Source organism: Schistocerca cancellata, chromosome 2 (genome assembly GCF_023864275.1).
Source record: "Schistocerca cancellata isolate TAMUIC-IGC-003103 chromosome 2, iqSchCanc2.1, whole genome shotgun sequence".
Classification (NCBI taxonomy): Eukaryota; Metazoa; Arthropoda; class Insecta; order Orthoptera; family Acrididae; genus Schistocerca; species Schistocerca cancellata.
The window spans coordinates 514,969,284-514,989,450 of NC_064627.1; the positions used below are offsets into that span (position 1 = coordinate 514,969,284).

At 45.7% G+C, this 20,167-nt stretch overlaps 2 non-coding genes across 2 annotated transcripts; one reads left to right on the top strand and one right to left on the bottom strand.

Moving 5' to 3' along the window:
* Positions 1 to 12,838: 12,838 nt before the first annotated feature.
* Trnas-uga (transfer RNA serine (anticodon UGA)) lies at positions 12,839 to 12,913 on the bottom strand. Its single transcript has one exon. It is a non-coding gene; the product is annotated as a tRNA-Ser (tRNA).
* A 213-nt stretch (positions 12,914 to 13,126) lies between these two features.
* Trnas-uga (transfer RNA serine (anticodon UGA)) lies at positions 13,127 to 13,201 on the top strand. Its single transcript has one exon. It is a non-coding gene; the product is annotated as a tRNA-Ser (tRNA).
* The last annotated feature ends 6,966 nt before the right edge of the window (positions 13,202 to 20,167 follow it).

Here is a 20,167-nt window from a genome sequence, read left to right on the forward strand (position 1 = left end):
CCTGGCGACGCAGTGGCAAGTTCGTATTTTTGGAACCGTTCGTAAGCCTTCTCTGCAGCCTCTCTTTCAGAGGCTGTGGTGACTTTGGTCATTCGATTCGTGATGGCAAACAGTTGTAACCCGGTTAACGGGATGTATCTTGGGGGCGCAGCAGAGGGCACGACCGTGGACGTGACCTCGGTTGCCGCAGGTGGTGAGGCGGGTGCGACCGCCGTCTGAGCGTGCTCAGATGGGGCGGTAACCGACGCGTCAGTTCTTTGTGCTTCCATGATGAGGAAGGCAGAAGAGGATGAGACAGAATCTAAGTGAGTGACCGTGGACTGATCCCACATGAAGGGGGTCCTGGCTCACAGCGTGCCCTATTGGTCCCTAAGCGCAATACAAATTTATGCTGATCAATTTGTATCGCAGCTGAGACAGCGTAGAACACGGCAATATTGCTGCTAACGGACTCGCGAGCGAGTCGTTAGCTGTAGCAGTTCGCTGTTGCTTTCGCCACGTGGCCGCCGTCGACCAGCGTGCCTTCACAAAGGCGCGCAGACAAAGGCGCACGAGGACAAAAGGCGCGAGCAAGGCAATGCGCAGCGGAGAGCCCGAGCGACCTGACGCTACGGCGGCTCAGCGCAGACTACCAGGTAAGGGCCAAAACCTCAGGAGCAGCACCAGGCGGGCGCAGACCGCGAACGGAACGCCCTGCACAGGACGGGCCTCAGAAAGCTGCCACAGATGGCGGCCAAGTCGGGCGCGGATGCCCGAGGGAGCACCGGGGAAGAGACAACACCTTACAAGCAGCACGAGGCGGGTTCGGACGGCAAAGAGAGCATCAAGCGCCCTCTGGGTGTAAATACTGAACAAGATCCGTCTACGAGTCTGTCGATACAGACTCGCTGATCTGCGTTCGAACTGCAAACGTGGCCGACCACAGGGCGATCAAGGTCGCAGTGGCCAACCACATCGTCGACGCGCCGCCGGCGCGTGAGAAGGCGCCTTCTGTAGGATGAAGACGACCGAGGCACTCCTCAGGGGTTACCTTGGTGCTGTGATGAGGCAGCGATCCGGGAAGGGGTTTGGTAATGCAACCGCAAGGTTGCACAACCGGACCAACAGGAAGAGGGCGCCGCTCTATGCCGTGACCGTGCAAACGGTCGACGGCGGGAGCGACATCTTCGTCTTGTGGAAGTTGCTGGTCTTCCCGGTTGCGACAGAGGCTCTCCCGACCGCCACGGACCCCCAGCCCCAGTGCTTCAGGTGCCAGGGCGGGGGCCATGTTGCGAAGTATTGCCGCAACGCGGCGCGGTGCATCAAGTGCTCAGGCGAGCACGACAGCCGCGCCTGCGACCGCGGCAGCAACGTTCTGCCGACTTGTGTCCGGTGTGGCGGCCCGCACGTCGCCAGCTGGCGCGGTTGCACGGCTTTCTCAAGCCGCAACCGTGCCGAGGGCGGCGAGGCGGCCGCGCCGCACCGACGCAGCGGAAGAAGAGACGACGACGTTGGGAACGACGCAGGGCTCAGAACAGCCCGGTGCAGCTGAGGGACGGCGCAGTAGCAGCTCCAGCTGCCAGGGGCAGGGACGACCGCCCGGAAACGGGCAGTCTGGATGCAGCCCGCGCTCCCGAGAAGAAATGTGACCTCGAACTCGGCACCGCCGTGAAGGAGGCCACTGCAGAACTCAAAGCCGTCATGGCGGCAGAGAGGGCTGCCTTCGCAGCCGCCGTGGCTGCAGAAAAGGAAGAGGCCTCGAGGCAACTGCGAGCAGTCTTCGCCCGAGGCCTCAGAACAGCAGTACCTGCGAACACTCCTGCGACCTCGCAGAAGGACGTTCGCGCGCCTGTCCCAGCGGTTGCCCCAGCAGCACCGCAGGTGAAAGGTGCAAAGAAGAAAACCGCCGCCCCAGCGGAACCGGTGGCGACGCCGACCGCTGCGGGAGCAGCCCCCCCAAGGGATCGAGAAGACAAAAAGGCAGCCTTCATAGCGCGAGCGAACGGCTTGAATTTCTCCGACGCTGAATTGGCGCAGCTCTCTGAACAAACGGAGTTCTTAGAAGCTACAATACAGAAGGGCTGCGCTGTGCAGTAGAGGAGGACGCTGAAAGTGGCCGGCCGCCGCCGTTCTTCACCAGCCTGATGAAGCTTTACCAGTCACTGACGACAAGGCGCAGCAGAGGGCCTAACAGTAACGCATGCGTTTCCGCGCCGAATTCCTTTGTTACAGGGAGGAAGCCACTGCAGCCGGCCCAGGAGACTACAAGCGAGCCCAGCCGCAGCACCCGGACTGACCCAGTTAACGAACACGCAGCACATAGGTAACGATGCACGATGCCTCACACTAACCTTACCTCACCTTGGTTGCTCTATCGCAGCTAGCAGGTTTTTTCCCTTGGCGCTTGCCTTGGCACTTTTTTCCTCTGCCCTTACAACCGCTACCCTTCAATCGTTTTCGACCACTTCTATCTCCTGATAGACCATGTTAATGAGTAATCTTACCCAGACGCATGGATAACATCACAGCCGCATCCTGTGACGCCTGATTCAAAAACTAACATGTTTACGGAGGTGACAGTAGAACTTTTGGTTTGGTCACCACGCTGGTGTGGGAGTGGAGGGGCCCCATCCTTTATTAAATCCAATACGGCAGTCTCAGGTAGCACCTGAAGAAGGCAACGAGTTACGTGGCCGAAATATTATGCCAGAGCGACACAAAAATCCAGCAGTAGACCCGAATATTCCACATGTCTAGATATCGCCGGGAAAGCCTGAAGAGTTACGTAATTTATCATGGTTTTCCCAAAGATGAGCACTTGCTACATAAATGGATAGTTCGGTGCAAACGCGCGGACTAACTGAATACGAAAACTGCACGTGTGTGTTAAGTCCATTTTCGGCTGAAAATTATGAACTAATATGAGAAACGAACTTTTAGGATTATCTTCAAGAAAGAATCTACTACCCACAGCAACTCACAGCGTAAACATTCCAGACTGGTAAGGGACAGAAAGCAGGCATGCAAGCGAAAAGGTAAGAAGTTAGTCCATAAATAACATTGAAAAAATATGTAACTCAAAAATTACTTTAAAGTAAAATAATTCGCATAAACTTAATGACTTTTTTCATGCGGTACTCGATTACTATGAGACAGTGAACCACTCGCTACTTTCTGTAGTAAATCATTTCTCATGGAAATAGCCAATATTTTTTTCATAGTCTCGAGACTGTGATTGAACTCTTATGCCTGCACATATAGCGTGCTGGTCTTAAGTCTTAACAATAGCAATGTCTGCCACAATGCGTGCATATCTCTGTTGATAACATCTGTTGATAACGCTGAAGGTCGAGAGTTCGGATCCTTTTATGGGAATAAGCTAATGTAGCTATTTACATTACTGATGTTTTATCGCTTTTGCCTGTTAGTTATTTGGTCAATAATGATAAAGTAGTGTTTTTGTATAGCACTTTGTAAATACTTTCAAGAATAATAAAAATAAATTAATTCCTTAGAGATCATGAAGTCGTGCACATCGGTGCGAAGCAATACATTTGCAAAAACGAACTTTGACGGCTTTAGAAACTGCCACCGAAAAATAAAAGAAAGTCGACCAGACTACAGCTAATGATCCCTTCATGAGCTCATTGAAGTAGAAGGATTTAGAAATTAAGGAACTGAGGATAGAGATTGAACTTTTAATAAAGCTAAATACACAGAAGGAAGCGGCACCAAAGAGATGTGGTGTAGCCTTATGAAGCAAAACAAATGCTCTTCGCTGTGTCCTTTTGTTACGGCGGACAAAAAGGACATCTGACGCGAAGCAAACATCAAACTACACAGAAGAGTAAGCAATGTGTTGTCAAAAAATTTTACACTGACTGTTAAACGAAAGCAAAAGGGTAAAGTGGAATTCAGAGGACATTGCCCAAGCATTGGTTTTAAGAGCTCTGCGGCCAGAAGCATACGCTCATTTGCAGAAGCGAAAAATGCCATTGCTGTGCAGTAAAGGACAAAGGAATTTAAACGCACACCGGGTACTCTCGAGTATGTACTGTGCTTATTGAAGGCTAAGTGAAACAGTTTTACTGCTCAAGAGTGACTAGTAGTTTTGACATTTGACGAAATGAATGTTTATTGTTCGTATAAGTTGGCATTTGTAGGAGGAGACAATGGTCAATTCACATTCAACTAGTCGTTAAGGCAGCTGTGAAAATTTGGAAGGAATTTTTGTCGATACGGATAAAACATATTTCGCAAATCTAGCAATCGATTTCAGGTATACTTGGGTTTTCTTCGATGTACAACATCTGTTAAAGTTATTGAGGAATTATACAGATAAAGGCATTTCGCTACCTATTGGGTCCAAAACATCTGTGGAGTATGGTTACCAGCGGAAGGGTTTAAACTCAGAAGAGTGCTCTTGGAGTCACTCTGTAACAATTCTGGACATTTGGGTTGTCGCATTGTCCTGCTGGAACTGCCCAAGTCAGTCGGAATCCATAATGGATATGAATGGATGCAGATGGTCGGACAGGATGCATACGTACGTGTCACCTGTCACAGTCGTATCTAGACGTATCTGGGGGTCCCATATCACTCCAACTGCACACGCCCCACACCATTACAGAGCCTCCACCAGCTTGAACTGTCCCCTGGTGACATGCAAGATCCATGGATGAATGAGGTTGTCTCCATACTCGTACAAGTCCAATTGCTCGATACAATTTGAAACGAGACTCGTCCGACGAGGCACCATGTTTCCAGTATCAACGGTCCAACGTCCTTGTTGACGGACGCAGGTGGGGCGTAAACCTTTGTGTCGTAGAGTCATCAAGGACACACGAGTGCGCCTTTGGCTCCGAAAGCCCATATCGAACGTGTTTCGTTGAATGGTTCGCACTCTAACACTTGTTGATGACCCGGCATTGAAATCAGCAGCAATTTGGGGAAGGGATGCACTTCTGTCACATCGAACGATTCTCTCCAGTCATTGTTGGTCCCGTTCTTGATGGATCTTTTTTCGGCCACAGCGATGGTCGTACGGGAAAGTCCACACTTTATCGTCGTCGTAATTGCCGTCTGCTTCACGTCTGCTGTGCAGCGAGCTACCTTAATTTAAGTATTAAGTGTATTTTTCTTACTTGTCACTTCTTCTTCCGTGTGTATTTGCTTTTAGGAAGCTTTAATTGTCGGGTGCTATTAATAGTGTTCCATAGATTTCGTGTTTGTTTTGAATACAGTCAGAGAGAGTCCCTTTAGTCAGCCATAGTGCCAGTAGAGTCAGTGTCGTCGTAATTGCCGTCTGCTTCACGTCTGCTGTGCAGCGAGCTACCTTAATTTAAGTATTAACTGTATTTTTCTTACTTGTCACTTCTTCTTCCGTGTGTATTTGCTTTTAGGAAGCTTTAATTGTCGGGTGCTATTAATAGTGTTCCATAGATTTCGTGTTTGTTTTGAATACAGTCAGAGAGAGTCCCTTTAGTCAACCATAGTGCCAGTAGTGCTAGTGTTTGTTTTCAATACAGTCCAGAGACAGGTAGTGCTATTTTCATTGTTTTCTACAAGAAGTGGCTAGCAACCACAGTTTAGTGAATAAACAGCCGCCTTTAGTGAATTAGCAGTCTAGTTAAAGGTTGATTAACTCTCTTCAGTAAATTGATTCCTTAGGATGGATAGGATGTGTGACTGCTGTGTACGGACGCAGGAGGAGCTGGCCACTGTTCGCGAACAGCTGAGCGTGTTGATGGCCGCGGTCAGCCGTCTTCAGGCTGCTGCCTCGGAGTGTAGCGGCAGTGGGGAGTCTGGTGCGTCGCAAGGTACACACCAGGTGTTACATGCTTCACCCACTGTCCATGCTGTCGAGACATCTTCGCGGGTACTGGGCGCGGTTGGGCCACCCTCTCCCCAAGGGGAGTGGCGGGTTCAGCGGCGTTCGCGGCGCACGAGGCGGAGGGTCAATGTGGAGGCTGGCCGTGTGGCATCGCCCGCTCTGCCTGTGAGTGGACATGTGGCTGTTCCTTCAGCAAGGTCCGAGCAGGCACACGGGGGGAGGGGTTTATTAGTTATTGGGAGCTCCAACGTTAGGCGGGTGATGGAGCCCCTTAGGGAAATAGCGGGAAGGTCGGGGAAGAAGGCCAGTGTTCACTCTGTCTGCTTGCCGGGGGGTCTCATCCGAGATGTGGAGGAGGCCCTACCGGCGGCCATAGAGAGCACTGCGTGCACCCGACTGCAAATTGTTGCTCATGTCAGCACCAATGACTCCTGCCGTCTGGGTTCAGAGGTCATCCTCAGTTCGTACAGGCGGTTGGCGGAATTGGTGAAGGCGGAAAGCCTCGCTCGCGGGGTGAAATCAGAGCTAACTATTTGTAGTATCGTTCCCAGAACCGATCGCGGTCCTCTGGTTTGGAGCCGAGTGGAAGGCTTAAACCAGAGGCTCAGACGATTCTGCGGAGATCTGGGGTGCAAATTTCTCGATCTCCGCTATCGGGTGGAGAAATGTAGGGTCCCCCTGAATAGGTCAGGCGTGCACTACACGCCGGAAGCGGCTACAAGGGTAGCGGAGTACGTGTGGAGTGCACATGGGGTTTTTTTAGTTCAGAGAATCCCCTCCCTAGGCCCGACAAGACGCCTCCTGAGACGCGGCAAGGTAGGAGTAGGCAAAATGCAACTGGGAATAACAATATTAATGTGCTAATAGTAAACTGCAGGAGCGTCTACAGAAAGGTCCCAGAACTGCTCTCATTAATAAACGGTCACAACGCCCATATAGTACTAGGGACAGAAAGTTGGTTGAAACCAGACGTAAACAGTAATGAAATCCTAAACTCAGATTGGAATGTATACCGCAGAGACAGGCTGGACAGTGAAGGGGGAGGCGTGTTTATAGCGATAAGAAGTGCAATAGTATCGAAGGAAATTGACGGAGATCCGAAACGTGAAATGATTTGGGTGAAGGTCACGGATAAAGCAGGCTCAGACATGGTAATTGGATGTCTCTATAGGCCCCCTGGCTCAGCAGCTGTTGTGGCTGAGCACCTGAAGGATAATTTGGAAAATATTTCGAGTAGATTTCCCCACCATGTTATAGTTCTGGGCGGAGATTTTAATTTGCCGGATATAGACTGGGAGACTCAGACGTTCATAACGGGTGGCAGGGACAAAGAATCCAGTGAAATTTTTTTAAGTGCTTTATCTGAAAACTACCTGAGCAGTTAAACAGAGAACCGACTCGTGGCGATAACATATTAGACCTTCTGGTGACAAACACACCCGAACTATTTGAAAAAGTTAACGCAGAACGGGGAATCAGCGATCATAAAGCGGTTACGGCATCGATGATTTCAGCCGTAAATAGGAATATTAAAAAGGGTAGGAAGATTTTTCTGTTTAGAAAAAGTGACAAAAAGCAGATTTCAGAGTACCTGTTGGCTCAACACAAAAGTTTTGTCTCAAGTACAGATAGTGTTGAGGATCAGTGGACAAAGTTCAAAACCGTCGTACATAATGCGTTAGATGAGTATGTGCCAAGCAAGATCGTAAGAGATGGAAAAGAGCCACCGTGGTACAACAACCGAGTTAGAAAACTGCTGCGGAAGCAAAGGGAACTTCACAGCAAACATAAACATAGCCAAAGCCTTGCAGACAAACAAAAATTACGCGAAGCGAAATGTAGTGTGAGGAGGGCTATGCGAGAGGCGTTCAATGAATTCGAAAGTAAAGTTCTATGTACTGACTTGGCAGAAAATCCTAAGAAATTTTGGTCTTATGTCAAAGCGGTAGGTGGATCAAAAAAAAATGTCCAGACACCCTGTGACCAAAATGGTACTGAAACAGAGGATGACAGACTAAAGGCCGAAATACTAAATGTCTTTTTCCAAAGTTGTTTCACAGAGGAAGATTGCACTGTAGTTCCTTCTCTAGATTGTCGCACAGATGACAGAATGGTAGATATCGAAATAGACGACAGAGGGATAGAGAAACAATTAAAATCGCTCAAAAGAGGAAAGGCCTCTGGACCTGATGGGATACCAGTTCAATTTTACACAGAGTACGCGAAGGAACTTGCCCCCCTTCTTGCAGCGGTGTACTGTAGGTCTCTAGAAGAGCGTAGCGTTCCAAAGGATTGGAAAAGGGCACAGGTCATCCCCGTTTTCAAGAAGGGACGTCGAACAGATGTGCAGAACTATGGACCTATATCTCTAACGTCGATCAGTTGTAGCATTTTGGAACACGTATTGTGTTCGAGTATAATGACTTTTCTGGAGACTAGAAATCTACTCTGTAGGAATCAGCATGGGTTTCGAAAAAGACGGTCATGTGAAACCCAGCTCGCGCTATTCGTCCACGAGACTCAGAGGGCCATAGACACGGGTTCACAGGTAGATGCCGTGTTTCTTGACTTCCTCAAGCGTTCGGTACAGTTCCCCACAGTCGTTTAATGAACAAAGTAAGAGCATATGGACTATCAGACCAATTGTGTGATTGGATTGAGGAGTTCCTAGATAACAGGACGCAGCATGTCATTCTCAATGGAGAGAAGTCCTCCGAAGTAAGAGTGATTTCAGGTGTGCCGCAGGGGAGTGTCTTAGGACCATTGCTATTCACAATATACATAAATGACCTGATGGATGACATCGGAAGTTCACTAAGGCTTTTTGCAGATGATGCTGTGGTGTATCGAGAGGTTGTAACAATGGAAAATTGTACTGAAATGCAGGAGGATCTGCAGCGAATTGACGCATGGTGCAGGGAATGGCAATTGAATCTCAATGTAGACAAGTGTAATGTGCTACGAATACACAGAAAGATAGATCCTTTATCATTTAGCTACAAAATAGCAGGTCAGCAACTGCAAGCAGTTAATACCATAAATTATCTGGGAGTACGCATTAGGAGTGATTTAAAATGGAATGATCATATAATGTTGATCGTCGGTAAAGCAAATGCCAGACTGAGATTCATTGGAAGAATCCTAAGGAAATGCAATCCGAAAACAAAGGAAGTAGGTTACAGTACGCTTGTTCGCCCACTGCTTGAATACTGCTCAGCAGTGTGGGATCCGTACCAGATAGGGTTGATAGAAGATATAGAGAAGATCCAACGGAGAGCAGCGCGCTTCGTTACAGGATCATTTAGTAAACGCGAAAGCTTTACGGAGATGATAGATAAACTCCAGTGGAAGACTCTGCAGGAGAGACGCTCAGTAGCTCGGTACGGGCTTTTGTCAAAGTTTCGAGAACATACCTTCACCGATGAGTCAAGCAGTATATTGCTCCCTCCTACGTATATCTCGCGAAGAGACCATGAGGATAAAATCAGAGAGATTAGAGCCCACACAGAGGCATACCGACAATCCTTCTTTCCACGAACAATACGAGACTGGAATAGAAGGGAGAACCGATAGAGGTACTCAAGGTACCCTCCGCCACACACCGTCAGGTGGCTTGCGGAGTATGGATGTAGATGTAGATGTAGATGTATCGCTACCTCGGAAATGCTGTGCCCCATCGCTCGTGCGCCGACTATAACACCACGTGCGAACTCAATTCTTGATAACCTGCCTCTGTAGAAGCAGTAACCGATCTAGCAACTGCGCCAGACATTTGTCTTACATAGGCGTTGCCGACTGCAGCGCCGTATTCTGCCTGTATTTGAATACCCATGCATATATCAGTTTGGTTGGTTTGGGGAATGAGACCAGACAGCGTGGTCATCGGTCTTATCGTATTAGGGAAGGATTGGGAAGGAAGTCGGCCGTCCCCTTTCAGAGGAACCATCCCGGCATTTGCCTGGAGTGATTTAGGGAAATCACGGAAAACCTAAATCAGGATGGCCGGACGCGGGATTGAACCGTCGTCCCTCCGAATGCGAGTCCAGTGTCTAACCACTGCGGCACCCAGCTCGGTCCTATATCAGTTTCTTTGGCGCTTCAGTGTATATTGCATAATGCAAAATCATTGATGAACCATTAGGTTTTCCAGCGGAAAAAAGTGAAGTAGGAGAGTCTAATGCAGAATGGGCATCAATTATATTTAGTGGTGGAAGTTATTCTCTGTGGGCAAAGGAAGTTGTGGAGTCTGAAGAATAATTTGCTGCTTTACATGGAAATAGTGTTGGCAAAAAAGCTAAAGTCTTTATGCACTATTTTGAAACAAAAGTTCCTTGAGGTTCATGACGCAATTAAGTGCAAGAACGAGATATCTGAATCAAAGTTTAAAGTCGTGAAGAAATGTGCCATAAGGAAAAGTAGCTATGGAGTGTATCTTCATCTGGTAAACAGGAACTGAAATCTGGAGGAGGCTACGTTGACATATGGTTCTTGATCAAACGAATGAGTTACTTTTCATCTATCATTTTACTCGCTGTACATCCCTTAATTACCTAATTAACTATTGACTGATGCCTCCGAATGGGTCCTGTCACCCGTATCTGTCTTATAGTAATGTGCCATAAATCCATTTTCTTCGAAATCCGATTCTGTACCTCTCCATTGCTTGTCCGATTTATCCACCTAATCTCCAGCATTCTCGTGGAACATCACATTTCAAAAGCAAGCTTCTTGTCTGTACTGTTTATTGCAGAAGTTTCACTTCGGTATATGGCTCTATTGCAGACAAATACATTGAGAAAAGGCTTGCAAACACTGACCTGTATCTCATGTCAACGCATTTCTCATTTTAAGAAAAGTCTTCATTTTGTATCTCTTTACTTCTGTCACAGTTATTTCTTTTGTTACTTAAACATTAAAACTCGTCTTCTGTTTTTAATGTCTCATTTCCTAATCTAATTTCCTCAGCATCGGCTGATTTAATTGCACCAACGCTCCATTTCTCTTGTGATACTTTATTCATATTTGTTATGTAACTCTTTTTTATAAGAACATTTTACAATGTCTTAGCTGTGTCAGTGAACAGAGATCTGTGAGAGAGCTAAACGTTTCCAGTAATTACTATCATCATACCATGTTGCTTATAAGCGTGGAAATACATTTTTGCAGTTTGCATATTTTTAACTGTGCCTGATGTCACACTATTTTTTAGGAGTTGATAGTGGGATCATGTCTTTAAGAAACATGTTGTGGAAAATTGGAAATTTGTGGTAAGGTCTTACGGGACCAAACTGAAACTAATTCACGCTAAGGACGAGACACACACCCATGCCCGTGGGAGGACTCGAACCTCCGGCGGGGGAAGCCGCGCGGACCGCGGCTACCCCGCGCAAACATGTGTTTTTAAATAAAAAATGGCACATTTCGACAACTGGTGCGTCATTATCTCCGTACTGATGTCGTGATACATTTACACTGTGGCTTCACAAAAGATACGGGGGACGTTCAATAAGTAATGCAATAAAATTTTTCTGAAAGTAGGTTGTTTTTATTCAGGATTCCAATACTCCATATTATTCTCCATTCTTTTGGCTAAAAAATCCTACTTTTGAATATAAGCTCTCTTCAATGCGACGGCCTGTATGCATGTTTTTTACCGTGCCTGACGTGATAATATTTTTTAGGAGTTGATAATGGGATCATATCTTCAAGAAATATGTTGTGTTTTTTAAATAAAGAATCGCAAATTTCGGCAACTAGTGCGTCGTTATATCCATATTGATATCGTGATACACTTATATTATGGCTTCACAAAAGATACGAGTGGCCTTCAATAAGTAATGCAACAAAATTTTTATGAAAGCAGGTTGGTTTTATTGAGGATTCCTTTATACCTTATTAGTCCCCACTCTTTTGGCTACAAAACCCCATTTTCAACTTAATCTATGTTCAATGCGATGGCATTACACTGAAACCTTCCAGTCTCCTCTATATCTCTTTTGTTACGCATCCTTCCCTTCTATAATAACCTATGAAAACTTCGCTTAGGATTTCTATCTCTTGCTTAATAATAACAAATGAAATCTTTCCTTTGAAATTTATTCTCTTTCTCAATCTTCGCATACAAATTTAAATGCTGCTTATTAAAAGTGATTTTCTGATTGTTTCGACGACACATAGAATGTGTCGTCGTCGTGGCTCTCAGTCGTTATCTGCAATAACCCAAAACTGTTCCTTACCTTTTGTACTGTTAATGGATCGCCACCTGACTGCTACATCGAACTGCGACATGAATATACTTACTCTGTTTTACTATACTCTATTAGCTGCTGGTGGGCTGTCATAATAAGTGGCTGTATTTATTACCAAAGCTGCCCTTATTCTTTAATAGCAAAGCTGACGTTATTCTTTAATTAATTTGACTGAAGTTACGTACTTCATAGTTAAACTTTTTCTGGACAACAATAAAATTTTGCAAAGTTTTACGTTGATGGTTTTTGGGATGGGTTATAATCAGTAATGCAATATTGCTGGCAAAAATTAATTATATTCTGAATGAAATGATTTTACAAACTTTCATGATAATAGTTAGCTAATATCTCTGTACATCCGTTTATAATCTCTTGTAAATCATATCTGGTGGCTGGCATGCACACTGCTCCTCTCAATCTCTCTCTTCAGACCTGCTACCGACTCGCTTCACATCTCGCTTACTACTGACTTCCTACGAACGCTAAAGTGCGGTCTCTCCCGCCATCAATGCTTTCTGGTGCAGTCAATCCCTGCTACCATTACAAAATGTATCAATGCGCGGTGTTTCCCGCTCTTTTCTTAAAATGTATCCATACGCGGTCTCTCCCGCCCTTTTTAAAATTCTATCAATATGCGGTCTCTCCTACCAACAATACTTTGGTGCAGACATTCCCGGCTACCACAACTATTTCCAACATGACAAATACTCCAGAATGAGATTTTCACTCTGCAGCGGAGTGTGCACTGATATGAAACTTCCTGGCAGATTAAAACTGTGTGCTGGACCGAGACTCGAACTCGGGACCTTTGCCTTTCACGGGCAAGTGCTCTACCAACTGAGCTACCCAAGCACGACTCACGCCCCGTCCTCACAGCTTTACTACTGCCAGTACCTCGTCTCCTACCGTCCAAACTTTACAGAAGCTCTCCTGCGAACCTTGCAGAACTAGCACTCCTGAAAGAAAGGATACTGCGGAGACATGGCTTAGCCACAGCCTGGGGGATGTTTCCAGAATGAGATTTTCACTCTGCAGCGGAGTGTGCGCTGATATGAAACTTCCTGACTGCTTGGGTAGCTCAGTTGGTAGAGCACTTGCCCGTGAAAGGCAAAGGTCCCGAGTTCGAGTCTCGGTCCGGCACAAAGTATTAATCTGCCAGGAAGTTTCATGACAAATATTAATTATTCCTACTTAATCCTATTAATAAAATATAAACATCTTTCATAAACTGTGGTTTGACAATAGACAATAGAAATACACACATCTTACAACACCACCTTACTGGAAAGACCTGTAGGCCTGCATGGTGCTACCCTAGTGGTCGACGTTCGAGCCAACGTCGTGCTGCATCAATAACCTTCCCATCATCCACGTACTGCTTCCTGTGGAGTGCATCCTTCATTGGGGAAAACAGGTGGAAGCCGGAAGCTGCGAGATTCGGGCTGCAGGGTAGGTGAGGAAGAACTGTCCAATGCAGTTTTGTGAGCTCCTGTTGGGTGACACCTTGCATTTTCATGGAGAGGGAGGAGTTCGTTTGCATTTTTGAGGAGACGAACAGGCTGAAGTCGTTTCTTCACTTTCCTGAGGGTAGCACCAAAAATGGTTCAAATAGCTCTAAGCACTATGGGACTTAACGTCTGGGGTAATCAGTCCCCTAGGCTTAGAACTACGTAAACCTAAATACCTAAGAACATCACACACATCCATGCCCGAGGCAGGATTCGCACCTGCGACCTTTAGCAGCAGCGCGGTTCCGGACTGAAGCGCCTAAAACCGCTCGGCCACAGCTGCCGGCGAGGGTAGCACAATCGCTTCAGAGTTGATAGTTGGACCATGAGGGAGGACATCAAACAGAGTAAGTCCTTCAGAGTACCACCTTCGTCGTGACTTGACCGGCTAAGGATACGGCTTGGAACTTTTTCTGCGGAAGAGAGTTGGTACGGCGCCGCTCCATGGTTCGCCGTTTCGTTTCCGGCTCGAAGAGATGAACCCGTATTTCATCGCATATGACGATATTCTACAAAAAATTGTCACGATCAGCCTCGTAACGCGCAAATTGTACCGCACAGATGATCCTTCGTTGCTCTTTGCATTCTTCTGCTAGACTGCGAAGAACCCACCGAGCGCGCACCTTTGAGTGCTTCTCGCGTCCGTCGGCCGTCGTAATTTAATATATTATTATTATGTTGATTGTTACCGACTTACGTGGTGGGCCTTAATAAAAATGATATTTCATTTTACACTACCGGCCATTAAAATTGCTACACCAAAAAGAAACTCAGATGATAAACGGGTATTCATTGGACAAATATATTATACTAGAACTGACATGTGATTACATTTTCACGCAATTTGGGTTCATAGATCCTAAGAAATCAGTACCCATAACTACCACCTCTGGCCGTAAGAACGGCCTTGATACGCCTGGGCATTGAGTCAAATACAGCTTGGATGGCGTGTACAGGTACAGCTGCCCATGCAGCTTCAACACGATACCACGGTTCATCAAGAGTAGTGACTGGCGTATTGTGACGAGCCAGTTGCTACGCCACCATTGATCAGACGTTTTCAGTTGGTGAGACATCTGGGGAATGTGCTGGCCAGGTCAGCAGTCGAACATTTTCTGTATCCAGAAAGGCCCGTACAGGACCTGCAACATACAGTCGTGCATCATCCTGCTGAAATGTAGGGTTTGGCAGGGATCGAATGAAGGGTAGAGCCACGGGTCGTAACACATCTGAAATGTAACGTCCACTGTTCAAAGTGCCGTCAATGCGAACAAGAGGTTACTGAGACGTGTAGCCAATGGCACCCCATACCATCACGCCGGGCGATACGCCAGTATGGCGATGACGAATACAAGCTTCCAATGTGCGTTCGCCGCGATGTCGCCAAACATGGATGAGACCACCATGATGCTGTAAACAGAACCTGAATTCATCCGAAAAAATGACGTTTTGCCATTCATGCACCCGGGTTCGTCGTTGAGTACACCATCGCAGGCGCTCCTGTTTGTGATGCAACGTCAAGGGTAAGCGCAGCCATAGTCTCCGAGCTGATAGTCCATGCTGCTGCAAACGTCATCGAACTGTTCGTGCAGATGGTTTTTGTCTTGCAAACGTCCCCATCTGTTGACTCAGGAATCGAGACGTGGCTGCACGATCCGTTACAGCCATGCGGATAAGATGCCTCTCATCTCGACTGCTAGTGATACGAGGCCATTGAAATCCAGCACGGCGTTCCGTATTACCCTCCTGAACCCACCGATTCCATATTCTGCTAACAGTCATTGGATCTCGACCAACGCGAGCAGCAATTTCGCGATACGATAAATCACAATCGGGATAGGCTACAATCCGACCTTAATCAAAGTCGGAAACGTGATAGTACGCATTTCTCCTCCTTACACGAGGCATCACAACAACGTTTCACCAGGCAACGCCAGTTAACTGCTGTTTGTGTATGAGAAATCGGTTGGAAACTTTCCTCATGTCAGCACTTTGTAGGTGTCGCGACCGGCGCCAACCTTGTGTGAATGCTCTGAAAAGCTAATCATTTGCATATCATAGCATCTTCTTCCTGTCGATTAAATTTCGCGTCTGTATAACGTCATCTTCGTGGTGTAGCAATTTTAATGGCCAGTAGTGTATTTTGATTTACAATTAAACGCTTTTGTGAAGTTCTCCCTTTTTTTAACAATATTAATCTTCAGTGTAAATTATTTTTTACGTTAATGGATGTTAGACTCACTGAATCTTAAAATGTGAGCACATAAGTTGAACAATCGAATAAACTTTTCATATTAATTTCCTCGGCTAGTCAGTTCACTTTAAAGCAAAAAATCTTTGGTTATTGATTACAATTGCGGCCCACACACGCGCTAGATTATTTTTCTTACCTCCGTTAACCATTGCATTGTAGTCGGAGTCCTGGCTCTGGCTCTCGGCTGTTCTACTGAAAATAAGAATCTTAAAGCTACGTATTTCGTGCAGCTTCGGGCGGCTGTGGAGAAAATTGTATATTATGTTAATAGCGGACGAGTTTTTCGCTTCCGCTAATTTTTATAAGTTAATATCGCCACGTAATGGCGTCGTTGGCTGCATCGGCCGCTGCGATTGTTGCACTCTAAATTACTCGAATGCAGGTTAATTCAAGGAGGGCGGACATGCAATCGGGATCACCTCTTACAAATTAAAAGTGAACAATAATATTAAATCACTATATTATCTGCTTAATTAGTACAAATATGCTTACATTTGCCAGCACTCGCAAGATGTCCGTCTACACACAACCAAGACAAGAGAAGAAGTGAAGACGACTAAAAAATTAACTAAAGAGCGTATCTTGTCGTCTCTTTATATTATTTTGTTTTATTTCCTTGCTCTCGAAACTTACACAGAGAAATTATTATTTTACAGAGACATGAGAAAAATGCATATTATTCAATTTTTAAATGTCTCTTCTTTAAAAATACTGTTTTTTAAGTCTTTTCGCATTATTTCACTGGGGACGCTATATTAGTATTGTAACAAGGCCAATCCCATCTAAAAATACCGTTATCCATGATGGCGGCCATGACGTCAGAGTCATTATGAACTGTTTTCATAACACTGTCACCATTCCTAAGCATCGTTAGTCGACAACAACAAGGTCGCACGCAATGTATCCGGCACGTGTTGCCTCTCTAGTCTTTATTACCGTAACGGGTTGTGACATAGAGAGAGTCCATTCCAAAGCATCGTTAGTTGACAACAACAAGGTCGCACGCAGTGTATCCGGCACGTGTTGACTCTCTAGTCTTTATTACCGGCGCGGGGTTGTGACATAGAGAGAGAGTTAGCGCCATCTCTCTCTATGCCGCAACCCCGCGCATACATACACGCGCTAGGCAGGACCTATATAAATCAATGCACGACCTACCTCACTCTCACACTGCTCGTATACTTCATTCATCCAATACTTGTCACGTCTTCGTAATTAAATGTGTAAAAATGAAATGATCACGAACCGCCAGTGACAGCAGCAGCAGCAAACGTGCTCATGTGGACTAAGTTCCATTCCCTGGTAAGTACATTTTCAGTATTCTGATATCTACACCCTTTAACTCTGTGTATGAGTGCTACATATCTTTTATAATGCTCTCTATAAAGATCGCTCCTCCACTTGTTCTGTGTGTGTTCCGGCTTACGTTTTTTACCCTTTTGAATCTCTCTCTCTATAAAAATTGCTTATCCACGCCTTTTTTTTTACCTCTAACTTGGGTGTCTGAATCTTTTATTTTAACTGTTACATTTGTTTTGTACTGCTCTCTATAAATATTGTTCACCCACGTGTTGTATGTTACGTGTTATACCCGTTTTCGATCTCTCTCTGTAAAGTTTACTAAGTCTTTTAACGGATTCTATGTTTGTGTATGTGTTAAGTCTTATATCCGTTTTGGACATCTCTATGTAAAGAATGACTTTCCACATGTTGTATGTGTTATAATTAATTTACCGTATCCGCTATAAAGATAGAGCTTCCACGTGTTGTGTATCTGTTATATTCGTTGTGCAGTGCTCTTTGTAAATATATCATTTCGTTCCTTTTTTTTTTTAATTTGCTGGTCCGCTTATTTCTCTATCACTTAACTGAAAGCACACTTCCCTTTCCATATGCGATATTATATTGAGTCTTCTCCATCTTTCCAGATTTCTTCCAGCAAATCACGGCTGATCTAGACAACCAGATCGAGATGGAAAGGGCTCAAGCGCAGCTCGAATGTAAGTACATTTATAATACAATCATACTTCTTAAACTTAATTAATTTCATCTAATATATACCCGTTTCCTGATTGTATACATTTAGTCCTCATAAGCCGGTCTTTTCTTTGTAGATGCGCCTAATTCAGCATTCGGTTCAACCACCCAAAACGTTCAAGGAGGCGGCGGTAGCGTTCAAACGGCGCCCGCCACACAGGACACTCAGTCTTTAGAGGAGGAGGAGACCAACCTGCCTGACCCGTTTGTGGAGGAGATCAACCTACCTGAGTGGTTTGAGGATCTACTTGATTTTGGCAATGAGTTGCTCAAACCATGGAGTCAGAGCGGAGAAGGTGAATAATTTTGAACATTAACATTCCTTCACATAACCGCCATTATCTACTCTTATTGTTATTATTTATCGCTCTTTTAAATATAAATCACTAAATTAATTTTTTTCCTTATTTATCTTACAGGTATATCACACGGCGTAGGCCGTGTTCCTAGAGCGGTGGTTGCGGGGGCGGGACTCGGGCGCACCGAACCGCAAAGACACGCCGCGCCTTGCGTAGCCCCTATAAGGGCTTCGCGGGAGACGGATGCAGAACACGCGCCAGCTCCTCCCCCAGCGCTGTCGCAACCGTTTGGCTGCGCAGCCCGTCCGCCGTCGCCACAGCCTGGCCCTTCAAACCGGCTGTCACCCCCTCCTCCTCTAGAAGCAGCAGCTCGCCGCCGCCGCCCACGCAAGGTATGCGTTCCGAGACGTATACCTCTCCCCGCAAATGATGATGATTACGATCACCCATCACCAGCCCATTCATCTATCGGGTGGACTCCTAGTTGTAGCAACAGTAATAATAGTAATTTCCTTATGGCTAGCGGTAGTTCTCTCCCCCGTCCTATCGATAACGAATTCGATCAGAATAACGGCGTAATGACTCCCTTAGAATACTCAGCAGTTGCTAGAGCGTTTGAGGGGCGAATCTCTTTCACCAGAATTGAGAATCCAGGCGGGAGGTATCGCGATCCTGTAAGGTTTTTGGAGGCGTGCCTCCCCGTCTTGGAGACCGAGCTCCTCAAACTCTTAGAAGATCCGGAATTTAACGCCTTTAAATGCAGTGCTGTGTTATGCTGTGAACTGAGTCACCCCCCTAAACATCAAGGTGATGCGGAGACGGCTACTCTGCATTATATATGGGGTGACAATGGCGTTATTTCTCGGAGCACATCGATTGCTGAGTGGTATCGAGAATCCATCTTGAGCGCTATTATGGCCCGATTTTCCGAGATGGAAGTACGTGGATCCGCTAAAGCGCTCAGCAGTATACCACACCTCGACATCCATATACATGTCTATGATCCAATGAATGGAGGGTCCAGTTATATTAAACTCCCTATAGATATTGAGAAAAAGCAAGCATGCATTAATGTTCAAAATAAGTATGATAATGCGTGTTTTGCATGGTCAGTCCTGGCTTGCGAGAGAAATTACAATTACAAACATCATCCCGAGCGTCCCAGCAGTTACAAAGTCCAAGATTATTGATTGGCGACTCCATGTTGTCTTGTGCACTACGACCAGGTAACAGGTATACTTGAAAAAAGAGACAGCATTGGTCGTATATTTTTCTATTGCAAAATCGATTTTCTGTCACTGAGTGACCATCTTCAGTGCTATATTGTATAACAAATTGGGATGCACTGTTGTTACTAAGCTTACGGCAATCACATGTGATACGACCAATGCTGTCTCTTTTTTCAAGTATAAAAGTCAAAGATATTAAGAGACAGTATAACTTTGACGGAATAGAGTTCCCTTTTAGAATCCAGGACATACCTAAGTTTGAGGCTCAGAATACCGCAATATCGGTCCACGTTTATGGCCTGGAGAAGAAAAGCAAGTCAGATGAGCAGAACAAGCATACAGTAGTAGGCCCCCTCCATTTCTCAAAATTTGCAGGTGAGCGAGAGTTGCATGTCAACATGCTGCTCTTCTCCGAACGTGATAATTATCACTACGTCTGGATCAAAGACATGTCCCGACTCACTTTTATACTTGAAAAAAGAGACAGCATTGGTCGTATCACATGTGATTGCCGTAAGCTTAGTAACAACAGTGCATCCCAATTTGTTATACAATATAGCACTGAAGATGGTCACTCAGTGACAGAAAATCGATTTTGCAATAGAAAAATATACGACCAATGCTGTCTCTTTTTTCAAGTATACCTGTTACCTGGTCGTAGTGCACAAGACAACATGGAGTCGCCAATCAATAATCTTGGACTTTGTAACTGCTGGGACGCTCGGGATGATGTTTGTAATTGTAATTTCTCTCGCAAGCCAGGACTGACCATGCAAAACA